The 13,942-nt window shown below is 31.7% G+C and overlaps 2 non-coding genes and 1 pseudogene across 2 annotated transcripts; all 3 read right to left on the bottom strand.

The window, feature by feature from the left end:
* Positions 1–1,294: 1,294 nt before the first annotated feature.
* Positions 1,295–1,500, bottom strand: LOC141669959 (U2 spliceosomal RNA; annotated as a pseudogene).
* A 1,388-nt stretch (positions 1,501–2,888) lies between these two features.
* Positions 2,889–3,003, bottom strand: LOC141669314 (U5 spliceosomal RNA). Its single transcript, XR_012553601.1, has one exon. It is a non-coding gene; the product is annotated as a U5 spliceosomal RNA (small nuclear RNA).
* Positions 3,004–4,191: 1,188 nt separating this feature from the next.
* LOC141669861 (small nucleolar RNA U3) lies at positions 4,192–4,407 on the bottom strand. Its single transcript, XR_012554113.1, has one exon. It is a non-coding gene; the product is annotated as a small nucleolar RNA U3 (small nucleolar RNA).
* Positions 4,408–13,942: the final 9,535 nt, after the last annotated feature.

The following is a 13,942-nucleotide window of genomic DNA, read 5'->3' as shown; positions in this document are numbered from 1 at the left end:
CAATTGCAAATCTAGTTTCTTTTGTGGACCTTTTAGTTGGTGGATTGCATTAGTCTTGTAGCTTGAATTGCTCGGAGATCCATACAGAACCCCCTTGAAGATAGGATATTAATATTCCACTGTAAGTGACAAGCACACATTATTTTTAGTAAAAGGTGAAACAATAGTTTGCTATGTGCGCATCACATGGTCACGTGGTTGCGTTCAATTAGTAGAAATCCGGAAAGCTCTTTGATATGTGATGTTGATAATGTTGTTTACTTATTAAATTAAGATTTATTTGTATTCTAATTGTATTCATTAGTTTCATTGAATAAATTAAAATAGTGCATCTAATGGCCATTCAGTTGGAAAGAAAATCTTGAAGTATGGTTCTTTCCCCGGTTAGTTGTATTATAGCAAAAATTCCCCGTAGTTGTATCTAAGCAAAAAATTTGCAATTTAACAAATATTTTCCGTATGTTTTGTGATTTTTTTATATTTATTTATCAAAGATTAATCTAATTGGGACTTGTATATATAGAGAAGCTGGTCGCATCTCAAATTAGAAGTGATTGTCCAACATTTTTATGTTGAATAGTGTATGTCATGTTTCTTGATTATAGATTAGTTGGCTAGAAATTCTGTAATTAGAGAGTGGAGGCTTTTTATCCCTAGGCACCAAAGGTTGTATATTCCACTTGGTCATAATTCTTAGTATTCATCAAATTTTTATATAACTTTGTTTTAACTATAATTTATCCAAGTTGTGAGTAACCTGCCTTTTGGAAATTTGTTTTAAGTGTTGAAATGGTTTAACATGTGGTGAACACATTCCATGGTTTAACATGTTATTTACTATGAAGTGAACTTTAGACTTTGCATCACAACATGAATTGTAACATGTTTGCTAACACGGATGCAACCATCGGTATTCTCGTCTCCAGTATTGGAATATTGAGAAGCTGCCTTCTATGTTATTAGTATAGTTTCATTTAGTAAAAGCTGATAAATCCTTTAAAGGTTGAGATTTGAAACAATTTGTGTCATCTGCCATCCTTCCAACCGTGGGGGTATAAACTGAATTTTCAGAGCCACCCTGTACGAATGTAAAAAGGCGATTGTGTGAATGAATAACAGTTTGCCTGCTGAATTTTATTCTTTTTCCTGTTTGCTGTTGTGGTGAAACTTGTCTTTATGTTGCTTGTCATTTAATACAATTCCTTCATGACATCGTACCATTCATATGAATCCGTGACAGAATTGATGCAGGAGCGATATAATTATAAAGAGTGACGGCATCTTTTTTATTCATCAGGAGTGTTGAAAAGCAGACAGGAGTGCAATTTCTAACAACAAATCTGTTCTTAAGCTGCGGATATTCACCCGAAGCTAAAAACTCACAGGTACTACATATTAATTTAATTTAATATCGTGTGAGCCAATGACCCACATATCAAATATTAAATTGATAAGAAAAGATACTGCACTTGATCTTAGCCAAAAGGCCGAGAAAGGTATGCTTTAAACAATAGGCCGGCTCTGCTTTTATACAACACTTAAATTAGATATTCTCTGTCGACTTCGATGAGGGATGAAATTAACCTTGTTGCAAAACACAGCCTTTTGAACTAAAACGTCCTGGCTTTTAAGATCTTCATTATTGATTTATTTTCATGTCCATAGTACTGATTCACGAACTGTTAATTTGCAGTACATAATCTGCTGTTCTAACTTTGTTGATTACCTAGATGAACATGGTTATACTTTTACGCTTCTATTTTTTTTAATTTCTTTTAAAAAAAACCATTGCAACTTTTGTGATTACATCATGTATAATCTAGCATAAAGTCGTCATGTATCCTCTTCTGATTTATAAGCTTCCTTGGTTTTTACTATTATCTTAATTTTAAATAAGTTTAAGAGTTCAGTAAGGTTGGTTTGGGTGGCTCATGCTGCCTTTAATGCCTTCCTAAAGAGATAGCCAAGAAATAAATTTAACTTAGAATTGTAGGGCTTTACCCTGGTTTAAAGGGAACCCTTCCAGAATTTCTCAATGGCACAGGGCGAAGCCAAGACCAAGGAGGGGGTTTGGGACGCGCCTCGGTTAGTACCTCACTAGCCACGTCATTGCCCCATCGCAGAAAGACGCATTAAACATGGTCCTTGTTCGTATTTTGGAAATAGTGTCCGAGTGTATGACTAGTAAGAAAAATGGTCCTTATTGTATTTTGGAAATAGTGTCCGAGTGTATGACTAGTAAGAAAAGAGTGTTGGAGTGTTTTTAACATTCCAAAGCTTTGGTCATTTCATTTTTTAAACTTTAATCATATTTTTAAAAATAAAATTTTGGTTTCTTCTTCAAATCCAAGGGTCCAAGGGTTGACGGATATTTTGCACCTTGATTATACAAAATGAGAAATGACTCCAACAACCCATGTTTTTTGCAAAAGTTAAGTTCCGATTAGAAAATGAAAAGTGGTAGAAAATGAAAAGTGAGTATTTGTATTGAGTTAGGAAGATCTAATTGAACACCTAGGTAGATTTCTAGTTATATCTTTAAAATTAATTTTAAATCGTTTTGAACTTATAGTGGCAAAATCAATTTGGTAGATTCTAGTATTTTAAATGATATATTTAGATTTTCAAAATTTTAATTATTAATTATTAAATATGTTAAATTTTATGGTTATTTTTTTTAATTAAAAATAATTATTAAATAGATTTCTATAAATCAAGATATATTGCATAAAATAGTAGAATTTAGAACTTTTTATTTGATTGTTGTAACATTCAAATAATTTTTACAACGAGCAATGTCATATCAATTTTATATTTAACCTTTATGAGTTGCCAATTTGAAATTTCATAATAATTTTTTTTTAGTTTTAAACTTAAATTGTAGGGGGCCAAACAAAAGGAAGACTCCTCCAAAAATAGGTATATGCCATTATGAATGACGAGCACACGGTATTTTTTAGTAAAAGGCGAAAGAATAGTTCGCTTTGTGTTCATCACATGGCTGCATAATTTTAAATTTTGCTGAGTGGTAGTTATTTATAGGTGTGATAGATGATGCTCTTTTAGTGCTATTTAAATATAAGAAGAAATAGTTTAGAGTGTAGATAACCTTTGTAGATGTTTTAAAGTGTGGAAGCGAAACGAGGAGACTGTCATAAAATGTAAAACGGAGTGGTCTAAAAATCAAAGCTTCGGCAAGGCTTTGCTCTGCCAGGTTGTGCGAAGTAGACCAGGGAAAGAACGCAATAAATTTCTTTGTTGCATTATTTTATGCTAATTATCTTTAGATTTTGCGATATGAACTCCGAATTAATTAATAGAAGTCATGGGAAATGACCAGACATGCTTCCAAATTGTGTTTGCTGTTTTGATCATCTTTGTTAAATTATATGTTTGCAAGCTGAGTTCCAAAGAAATTCCAGGAATTCTGGTGGTGTAACAAATTATCTCATTTTAACTTGAACAATCTGTAATTTACTTCCCAAAGGTCAATCGAAGCTTCCACAAAGTTTCACTAGCTGGTACTAACAATGTAACATGTCTTGCTTTGATATGTGCAGTGCTTGGATATGCTTGAAAAGGGTCTCTTATTTCCATGATTATCAGTAGAGAGGTGGTGATCAGTTATCTAATTCCCCAGTTTTTCTCCTCTACCCAATGTATTATGTAGGATTGGATATTTTATGCAATCTTAAGAAATCTGTCAACTTGGGCTACAAAATGGTGCCTTATTGATATACTAACTGCTGTCTTCTAACAATTGTCCAAGTTAAACAAAGGGAGTGCTTTCATCTTCCTGTTCCATTGTATAATTAATTGCACCAGTTTAGCTATCCTAGATACAAAGCAGTTGACTTGCATAAAGATAAACTACTGTCGCAGACTTCATTTAGAAACCGATAATGTGCTTGAGCCATCCAGCCTTGATTCCTTTTGCAACTTGTCTCAGGTTTCAGCTCTAGAAAGGTAAGTATTTTTTTTTCAGAAATTTTGACTCATCCCAATAGTTCATCCGATCATGTGTGTCGCAGACCATAAATTGTGAAAAGAAAATACTTGGCAGGTTGAAAATTTCTGAGAAATTTCTGAGCAACAGCACGAAAAAAAAGTGTAGCAGGCCATTAATTGTGAAAAAGGAAAAATACTTGGCAGGATGAAAATTTTTGAGCGCACGGAAAAAAGGTTGAGAGAGGTCTGTCAGACAACTGCAAGACCACCCCAGCCAGGAGAACCCAGCTGAGAATGATCCTCTACGGCTCTGAATGGTGCACTGCCATGCAGTGCTGTTAATCAGCATCGGGTCCTGCAGTCATGATTCATCCATGAGACTTGGTCACCTGTCTCCTTAGAAATCAAGGATACAGAGGTATGATTACTATAGAACAGATCCTGTTCGAGTAAGGTCTTAAGCTAAAGGCTTGCACACCTTGCTAATATTCATAGTACTAGTTTTAAGTTCTTTCGTGTCGTGCTTGACAAGGGTATCTGATTTTCTGTGATTCTTGGTGTGAGTTTAGTTCCTGAATTGAATTAGTAGAGAGGAGATGATCAGTTTTCTGTTTCCCCAGTTTTTTTCCTTTACCCATTTGTAGGATTAAAGTAACTTTAAACATGTAGACATCTTTAATTGGAGATGAAATATATCACTACAAAAAATAGAGTTAATTCCAGCCGAAAAACAGTTGAATTAGACAAAGAAAAGATCGGTCTTGACCCCTAACAGTTGTCGACTTGTCGGTCGGAAATAGGTCGGTCAGGAAGCACTCTATTTCTTAACCAGCTAATATATATGTTGCAATTGATTGTTTCAGGTGCACACTTTGACATTGATCTGAGAAAGAAAAGAGATGCTGGATGTAGTCGAGGAATATGATAAAAAGAAAAGCACAGAGAATCACGACTATACCAGTGTTTGATTACGCAGATGATTCTTGAATCCTTTATGGTACCTGCCCTTTGAAATGTACTAAAATCACTGATGGGGGTACATATCTATGAAAATTTTGGACAACTTAAAGGTTCTTCAAGTTCTTCATTAATTTGTTTATTGCAAACTATGCATACTTTGGATGGGAATTGTAAACACAGTACTACACTCATATTCAAAAAGTTGTATAATATTTTAAAAAATAAATAATATTTTGATAATTGATGCCACCAAATAAGTTTGTCGCCCAATTTTGAGATAACTTTTTACATCCCAATCCATCTTATTGTAATTTCTTTGGCATCCTATCATAATGGTTAAAAGTTAATTTTATTTTGAACTTATGTGGTATTATGAAGGCAAGAGCGGTAATGATAATGAATCAAGTCTTAAATATGAGAAGTTCTTAAAATAAAATTAGCATATGAAATTGCTCGTTTGATATTCTCCAATATAAATAGTTTACATTGTTATTATGTTTAGAGATTTCAAATCTGATTCGAAAAAAATTTGAAAAGTTCGATTTGGAAAAAAAATCCGGCTCAATTCAGCCCGGTCTGCGGGATTTAAATGGACCCCCTTTTTTCTCAAAAATTTGTTCCGGCCTGAAACCCGAGAAATCCGGATAAAGATCCGGATTTAACAAAGCCCGAATCTAAAAAAAACCCGGATAAAAGATTGGTTCGGCCCGAATAAAAGCCCGGGCGTTTTGAAAAGTCCAATTAAAAAATTGAATTTTTTATATAAAATTTGAACATATAATACTTTTGATAAATTTTTTTAAAAATATATTATAATATTAGAAGTAATAAGGTATATATGATTATTTGCTGATTTATTTTGTTAAGATTTTATGTTTTCTTCACCAAAATAAAAAGTATTAAAGATAATTACTAAGTTAGTTGTAATTGTAACATAATTTTATTATTATAAATTGCAAATGACATTTTATTTAAATTTATAATTTAGATTATATTATTTGTGACTATACAAAATGTATGAATTAGGCAGTTTAGTGCATCAAGAATGCCTAGAGAGAAATAACAACTAACAAGCTTAACTAACAAGCTTGTGTTTGATACTGATAACTAGCTGCCATGCCATACAAGATTTTGCATAATACAAATTGTTGTACATAATTATATATGTTATATTAAAAAATAATTGTTTATTTTGGTGTCTAAACTACTATATCTGATATATCAAGATATTATTTTATCTGATATTTAAACTACTCATAATTCGAGTTATAAAAAATATAAAAAAATTTAAATATATAAATAAAAAAACCCGAATAAAGCTCGGTTCGGCCCGATACGGCCCGATCCGCGAGCCTAAAACGGACCTTATATTTCTCAAGAAGCCCGGTCCGGCCCAAATTTTTAAAAAACTCGGGCCCGGTCCTTTTCGAAAAAAATCGATTTTTTTTAAAGTCCGGATAAAACCCGACCCGGTGAACTTTTTGTGCGTATCTAATTATGTTAGGCATGTTAATCTAGTGATCCAAAATTTAAATTCAGATTCAAAATGTGATTGTTAAATATTAATTTTGTTCTTTTTAATCACTTGCAATATTTTTTTCCGAGCAAAGTGACTTAGTCAATCAATCAATCAACCGTACCCAGTAAATATCGTAGAGGACAGTGTCTGGGGAGGGTATACCGTACGCAACCTTACCCTCGTTCCAAAGAATGAAAATATTTTTTTCTTAAAAGACACCTAACTTGTATGTGCACAGATACATGTGTGTTAGGAATATGTTGTAATTTTGATGATAACTTAATAAACCACTCTAAGTTAAGTTAAATGATTTGTGTAACCATCTTTTGATGGAGTAACTTGTGTTAAACAAGTATGTAGCTCATTCATGTATACTATAATACTCTTAGAGGTTTAGAAATTGTTAGACATTCCAAGTCATGTTGACTACCAGTAAGATATGCAAAACATGTTGGCTAATTGTAAATAGATGATGCCTTCTACTTCTGCATAAGTGAAAGGGTATCAACTGCTAAGGAAATACTATCAACGGATAATATGCAAAGCTCTCAACGGATGACTCAAGGCATTTTCAACGGATGATCCATAACAGACTCAACGGATAATGTTGAAGTCTCAAGGAACATCACATTTAATAGCAGTTGAAAGCGACTTGACAGTCACATGGGTTGACTGTATACAAAGGAATGCGGCAGCCTATAACTAGGGTTATGAAGATCAAGAAGCATTTTCATTTTCATACAAAACAAGGACATTCAAAGATGCTAAATCTATCTGGATTGCATGGGACAGAGAAATGAAGAAACATGTGATTAGACCTAAACAATAGATTTATATTTTGTCATATTACACATGTAACTTGGTGATATATAAACCAAGTGTATCAAAGACTTAATAATCGATTGACACAGTCAACACAAGCAAGAACTAGAGAGCATTTGTAAGTTGTATCCTTTAGAACTCTCAAGTTCAGCAGCTGTGTATTTTTGCATCACAAAGATCTTCTACATTTATATATATATATATATATATATATATATATATATATCTAGGGGAAGTATAAATCCACCAGAAAGTTTTTTTAAACACCCTTGTTTATTTACTTTGTGTTTGAATACTTGAATATTTCTTATCTGCAACTAACTTATTCAAACACTGTTATATATATATTCGTAAGAAGTTTTAAATTTCCAAACAGAAACCAGAATTTCATTCAACCCCCTTCTATAATTTTGTTGTTAGATTGTTCGGGAATATCAATGTGTTTAATGTATAAAATGATACAATGATACATAAAAATAATTTTATTGAACAATGTCTAGTAAAAACTAAGGTAAAATTTAAAATAGCCCCCTTATTTTGTAATTTATTGCGCATAACTGGTGAACAGTTGAGTTATGCTTGATTTTAAAGACTGGTAACATATTTCATCCTTGTCATTCGAAGATTATTCAGCGGAACTCTATTTTGTTTTTATGGAAATGAGTTAGAATATTATCGTAATATAATTTATAAGTTGTATTATGAGTGATGACAATAAAAATACAATAGAATTAATTTAAGTCAATATTTATAAATTTATTAATTTATAAGTTACATATAATCAATTTGTGATTTTAAGCCGTATTTTTAGCTTTAAGTCAACATTTATACAAATTGCTACTGATAAGCTTGTTCTTACTAAAAAACAGTAGGCAAATTGAAAAAAGCTGGTATTAAATTGACTTTTGAATCTGATAAGCTTGTTCTTACTAAAAACAGTGGGCAAAGATTTTGTAATGGAGGACTATTTGTACTTGATATTTTGACTGAGAATAAAATTGCTACTGCTTCTGCTTATATTGTCGAATTTGTTACTTTATGGCATGCTAGACTAGGTAACATCAATGTTGCTTCTGTCAAAAGGTTTCAACAACTTAGTCTAATAGCTGAATTCAACAACACATTTTTTAATAAATGTGAAGTATGTGTTGAAGCAAAACACCCTAAAAAGGCCTTTAATTAAGTGGAAATCGGTCATCGGCATTTCTTGAATTGATTCACAATGATTTAGGTGACTTTAAGAACACTATGAGTAGAGGAGGTAAACATTATTATATCACTTTTGTGGATGATTTTTCTCGATACACCAAAGCTTTACTTGTTGAGTTCGAAAGATGAGGCTGAAGAAAAATTTCTTATTTATAAGGTTGAATTTGAGAATAAGTTAAATATAAAAATTAAAAGGCTAAGATCAGATAGGGGCGGAGAATACGACGGAGCAACTCTAAAGAGATTTTGTAAACTTAATTGGATTATTCATGAGGTTACAACATCATATATGCCTGAACAAAATGGAATAGCGGAACGTAAAAATAGAACTCTTAAAAATATAATGAATGATATGCTTATTAGTTCAAGAATGCCCATTAATATGTGGGGTGAAGCTATTATTTATACTTGTTATGTGCTTAACCGTGTGCCGCATAAAAAAAATAGATAAAACTCCTTATGATTTATGGAAGGATTTTAATCCCAACTTGAGTTACCTCAAATTGTGGGAGTGTTTGGGAAAATAGGGCTCCCAAATTTTCAAAGAAATAAAATTGGGCCCAAGACTGTTGATGGTATTTTGTCGGTTTTAATGATGGTGCATTATAGACTCATTCTTAAAGATGCATCGGGCTTTGGTCCATTTAAAGAGTCAAGAGATGTTGAGTTTTTTTAGCATATACTTCCTATGAAAGTTCATGTGCAACTGTGCTTAACTTATACATCTTCTTCATTTATATCACATCATAATATTACATCTTCTAATAAAAATCCTGAACCTGGAAGGAGTAAAAGAGCTAGAGTTGAGACTAGCTCTGAGCATGATTTTCTAGCTACCTTTTTGACTGAAAAAAGAGTTTGTAGGTGATGAAGAGATAAATGCTATCATTCTTGAAGAAGACCCTAATACCTATGAGGAGGCCATGAGATCAATTGACTCCAATTTTTGGCTAGAAGCCATAATTGATGAAATATAGTTCTTTATGAATAATATAGTTTTTTATGAATAATTTTTGGCTAGAAGCCATGATCTTACTGTGCATCAAATGGATATGAAGATTGCCTTTTTTAAATGGATATATAAATGATGAGATATACATGAAACAATCAGAGGGATGTGTTGTCCATGGATATGAAGACAAGGTATGCCGGCTTATAAGATCATTATATGGTCTTAAATAAGCTCCGAAAGACTGGTATGAAAAATTTACATCAAACTATCACCTCTAATGAGTTCTGGGTAAATGGTTCAGATGCATGTGTTTATTCCAAATTTAATCAATATGATTGTTTAATCATATGTCAATGTGTGGATGATATGTTAATTTTTGGTACCAAAATTGATGTAGTAAATACAAGCAAAGCTTTTCTAAGCTCATATTTTGATATGAAAGATTTAGGAGAAGCAGATGTGATTCTTGGCATAAAGATTACTAGGAATTCATATGGGTTAATATTAAATCAGTCTCATTATATTGAGAAAATTTTAAAAAATTTAATCAATTCGATTTTACCTCTGTGAAAACTTCATATGATCGTAATATTCATTTGAAAAAGAATAAAGGCAGTAGTTTTTTTCTAGGAAAAATATGCCAAGATAATTAGAATCGTAATGTTCTTAATGAACTATATTAAGTCTGATATAGCGTATATTGTTAGTAGACCGAGTAGATACACTCACAATCTTAATCGTGAATATTGGGGTGCTTTAATTAGATTGTTGAAGTACTTAAAAGACATTATCAAGTGGGGTTTGAACTATCAAAGAACTCCACATGTTTTAGAAGGATATTGCGATGTAAATTAGGTGTTAGACAATTATGAGATTCAGTCTACTAGTGGTTATAACTTTACTCTTTCTGGAGCTACTATATCTTAAAAATATTCAAAACAAACTTGTTATGCTAAATCCACACAAGAATTTGAGTTTATTGCGCTGAAGTTGGCAGGTAAGAAGCCGAATGGCTAAGATGTTTGCTTGATGATATTCCTTTATGGGGGAAGCTAGCTCCATCAACTTCAATGCATTGGGACTCACAAGCTGTAATGGGACTAGCGAATAATCAATTCTACGATGGGAAGAAAAGACATATTCGCTTGAGGCATGCTATAGTTCAAAGTCTGATCAGAAATAATGTGATATCACTCGAGTATGTAAAATCAGAGAGGAGTATTACAGATCCTCTCATCAAAGGCCTTTGTAGAAAATTAGTGTTGGATTGAGCACTATGAATGAGTTTAAATCATATTGTGGAGTGAATTGTAAATTCCATATTAGACTTGTCTAAGTTCAATGGGTCAAAAGAAATCACAAAAGAACTAATGTTCATGTATACTACTCCCAACCCTACTAACAAAGTGATTTAATATTTTTATTATTGTCATATATGTAAGGATGAGCTAATGCTCTTAATAAGTTCATACCCTCATGAATGCAAATTTGATGAACTTATCTATGTGAATGTGGGGGTTACGCCCAACCCCCTATGAGAGTTCTTTAAGAGAAGGACCTATGGAGCGTTCACGAAAATTTCAGGTACAACGTGGGGCATTTTTATAAAATGATGCGAAATCGCTTCTTGATTTGAGAAAGGTTTAAGTGCACAAATATATTCTCACTAACTACCATGAGAGGTTCAAGAACTTTCTACCTTACATGGTTGTGAGGCATGTTTGTATTCACTGAGTATCAATTCAAGTCCACAAGATATTGATGCTGAAGAATTCGACTACCATTGCCCATTAAATTACTCAAATTATTTTTCTTTTGAATCATGTGGAGAATGTTAGAATTAATATAAATATTATTTCAAAAATATGTTTGCTTCAAAATAAAATAATGTATGAGTGTTTTGGTTTTAAAACTTTTATTTTTAAGACTTTTGTTTTTAAAACCTTTCATTTTGATACTCTTCATTCAAAGACCTATTACATTTCACCTCCCATTATCAATAATGACCTATGACTTTCTACTATCCTTGGAGTTATTAGTTTCACTCATATAAAAGGAGGTCTCTTTCCTCATTTTTGAACACAAAAAATTATATTCTCTCAAGTACTATCATATAAATATAAGAATGTTTTTGGGAAATGATTAAGAGTAATTTCAATGTATTTCTTTGTACTACACTGAATTAATAGAGGTCGTGTAATCATGGAGGTTGATTGCTAATAGGCTGTGTGTACGTAGCAAGACAAATTCAACTTTAGGACAGTGTTAATTCATATCACGACTCTACATTCACACAAGTTATTCGGTTTGCTTTCTCACCTTTGATGAACAATATCATATTAGAGTTAGAGAATAAAGATTAAGACAATGCATGACTGTAAATTGAGAATATTCTTATGTCGTTCTCCCTCTCTAAGAGTTGAGCTTTACTTCATCTTGTTCATGTAATTGTGAGATGTAAGGACATAATGTGTGCACTTATGAATTATTTTTTATTTTAAATCTTGATACGAAATTATCATTTTTAATATGGTATCTCTTTTAAAGAGTTGAGCTCTACTTTATCTTATTCATGTAATTGTGAGATATAATCACATATTATGCAGAATTTTGAATGAAAGGATATATTGTTTGTGATTTGATATCTAGATACAAAATTGCCATTTCGAACAAAAGACATAACAAAATGAACCAAAAAAGGTTAAAATTAAACAAAAAATTCTACTATATTTCGCTTATTAAAGTTGTCATGATTTTATATTACTATTCAATCACTTCCAGTTACTCGGAAACCCGTACACAAGTCATCTACTGGTCACAACAGATGGAAAGTAGATCACGAGCACCCTCTTTAGGTGCATAAATTACTTAATAATGATGAGAATATTAGTATAGCAGTTACTCGAACCTGAGTATCTGTCGGTCCGAACTATGATACCATTTTAAAAAATTAGTTGGCCTACGAGCATTCCCAACTGGGGTACAAATTCAAAGTTGTCAATATTGCCAACTCATCAATAATACTAATAGATTATTGTTTTGTTCTTCAATCGTACTTTTGGCACATTTCTTATCAAAATTCACTCTAACAATTAGCACTTAAAGTTGTCAAACTATTCATATACATGTATAATTAATTAAAAATAAATATGAAAGTAAATGTTTTTAGCAGGTCATATAACATTATTTTTATTTTGGGGAGAGTACCAAAGGGTGCCAAAAGTTGACAATTTTGATTGGCATCCCTCCCTCTCACGTAGAGCCAGCAAGAGGCACTATTGTTGGCACTTCAATCAGAGATGTTCTAAAACCTGAATGAATTAGATTCTCTAAAACCTAAATGAATTAGAGGAAGGGCCCATATGAATCTTATAATTTTTTGTTATTGGCGGGGTTCAAATCTATTTTGATTAAAAACATGTGGCTGTCGTGAGTAAAAGAGATAACTAAACTAAATCGAGAGGTGAATCAAATTACATCTCATTCGCCCGTCCCGTGCAATTTTTTATTAATATTAGTTTGTAAATGATTAATATATTATTGGTCAAATTCGAACCTTATATCCTCTTATAATAATTTTTAAGATAATATGTAATAATTATTATTAAATTAATTTGAAATATATGATATGTTCAATAATCTTCTGGTAAATGTCTTATAAATATAATAAATATTGTGTACTAATGATTTAAAACAATATTGTTTATATATCAACTCCAACAACATGCCTTATATTTGTGCATTCTTATTAAAATAATAATATATTTGAATTATAATTAGAGAGCAAAAAAATGATGAGAGAAGAGAGATTTGGAAAGAGGGAGAAACATAAATTTTTTGTTGAAAAAAGTAATATAGGGCATGCATTGAAGTGCCATAAAAATGAGGTATACGATGGATTTCATGTTCAGATCGGGTTCGGGTGGAGTTTCAGATTTCGGATCGGGTTTCGGATCGGTATACCTAATATCCAAATCCAAAAAATTTTGGATTTAAAAATTAAATTCATATCCAAACCCAAATCCAAAAAATCGAGTACGGTAAATCCAAAATTTCGGGTAAATATTGCTTTTTTTTCCGAATGCATTAGGTGATTTTGGTAACAATGATTTTTTCTAGCATAATTCGGGCCAAGCCTGGTCTTCACTCTCTTTGGTCTAAAACTTAGAAAAATAATTCAAAATTTACATGTTAGTGGCTTAGTGCTCTGTATATTATAATTGACCAAAAAAAATATGCGCTTCACGTGCTAATTTACAGTGAATTATAGAAATTTGAGTAAAACACTTGTACATGATAATGATGACAAGGTGAGTGTCTAAAATTTCGATGAAAATATGGTACTGTTAAATAATTTTTATAATATATAATTTTATCAAATAAATATAATTTTCCGGTATAAATTTTAGAAAATGGACTAGCTGAATAAACTCGCTAAATATTAATTAAAAATCTTTCTAGTCATTGAAGACACATAGAAAAAATATGACTGAATACATAAAAATACTAATATGTGAAGTTATTATTTGAAA

Source organism: Apium graveolens, chromosome 6 (assembly GCF_009905375.1).
Source record: "Apium graveolens cultivar Ventura chromosome 6, ASM990537v1, whole genome shotgun sequence".
Classification (NCBI taxonomy): Eukaryota; Viridiplantae; Streptophyta; class Magnoliopsida; order Apiales; family Apiaceae; genus Apium; species Apium graveolens.
This window is presented reverse-complemented; position numbering and strand designations above follow the sequence as displayed.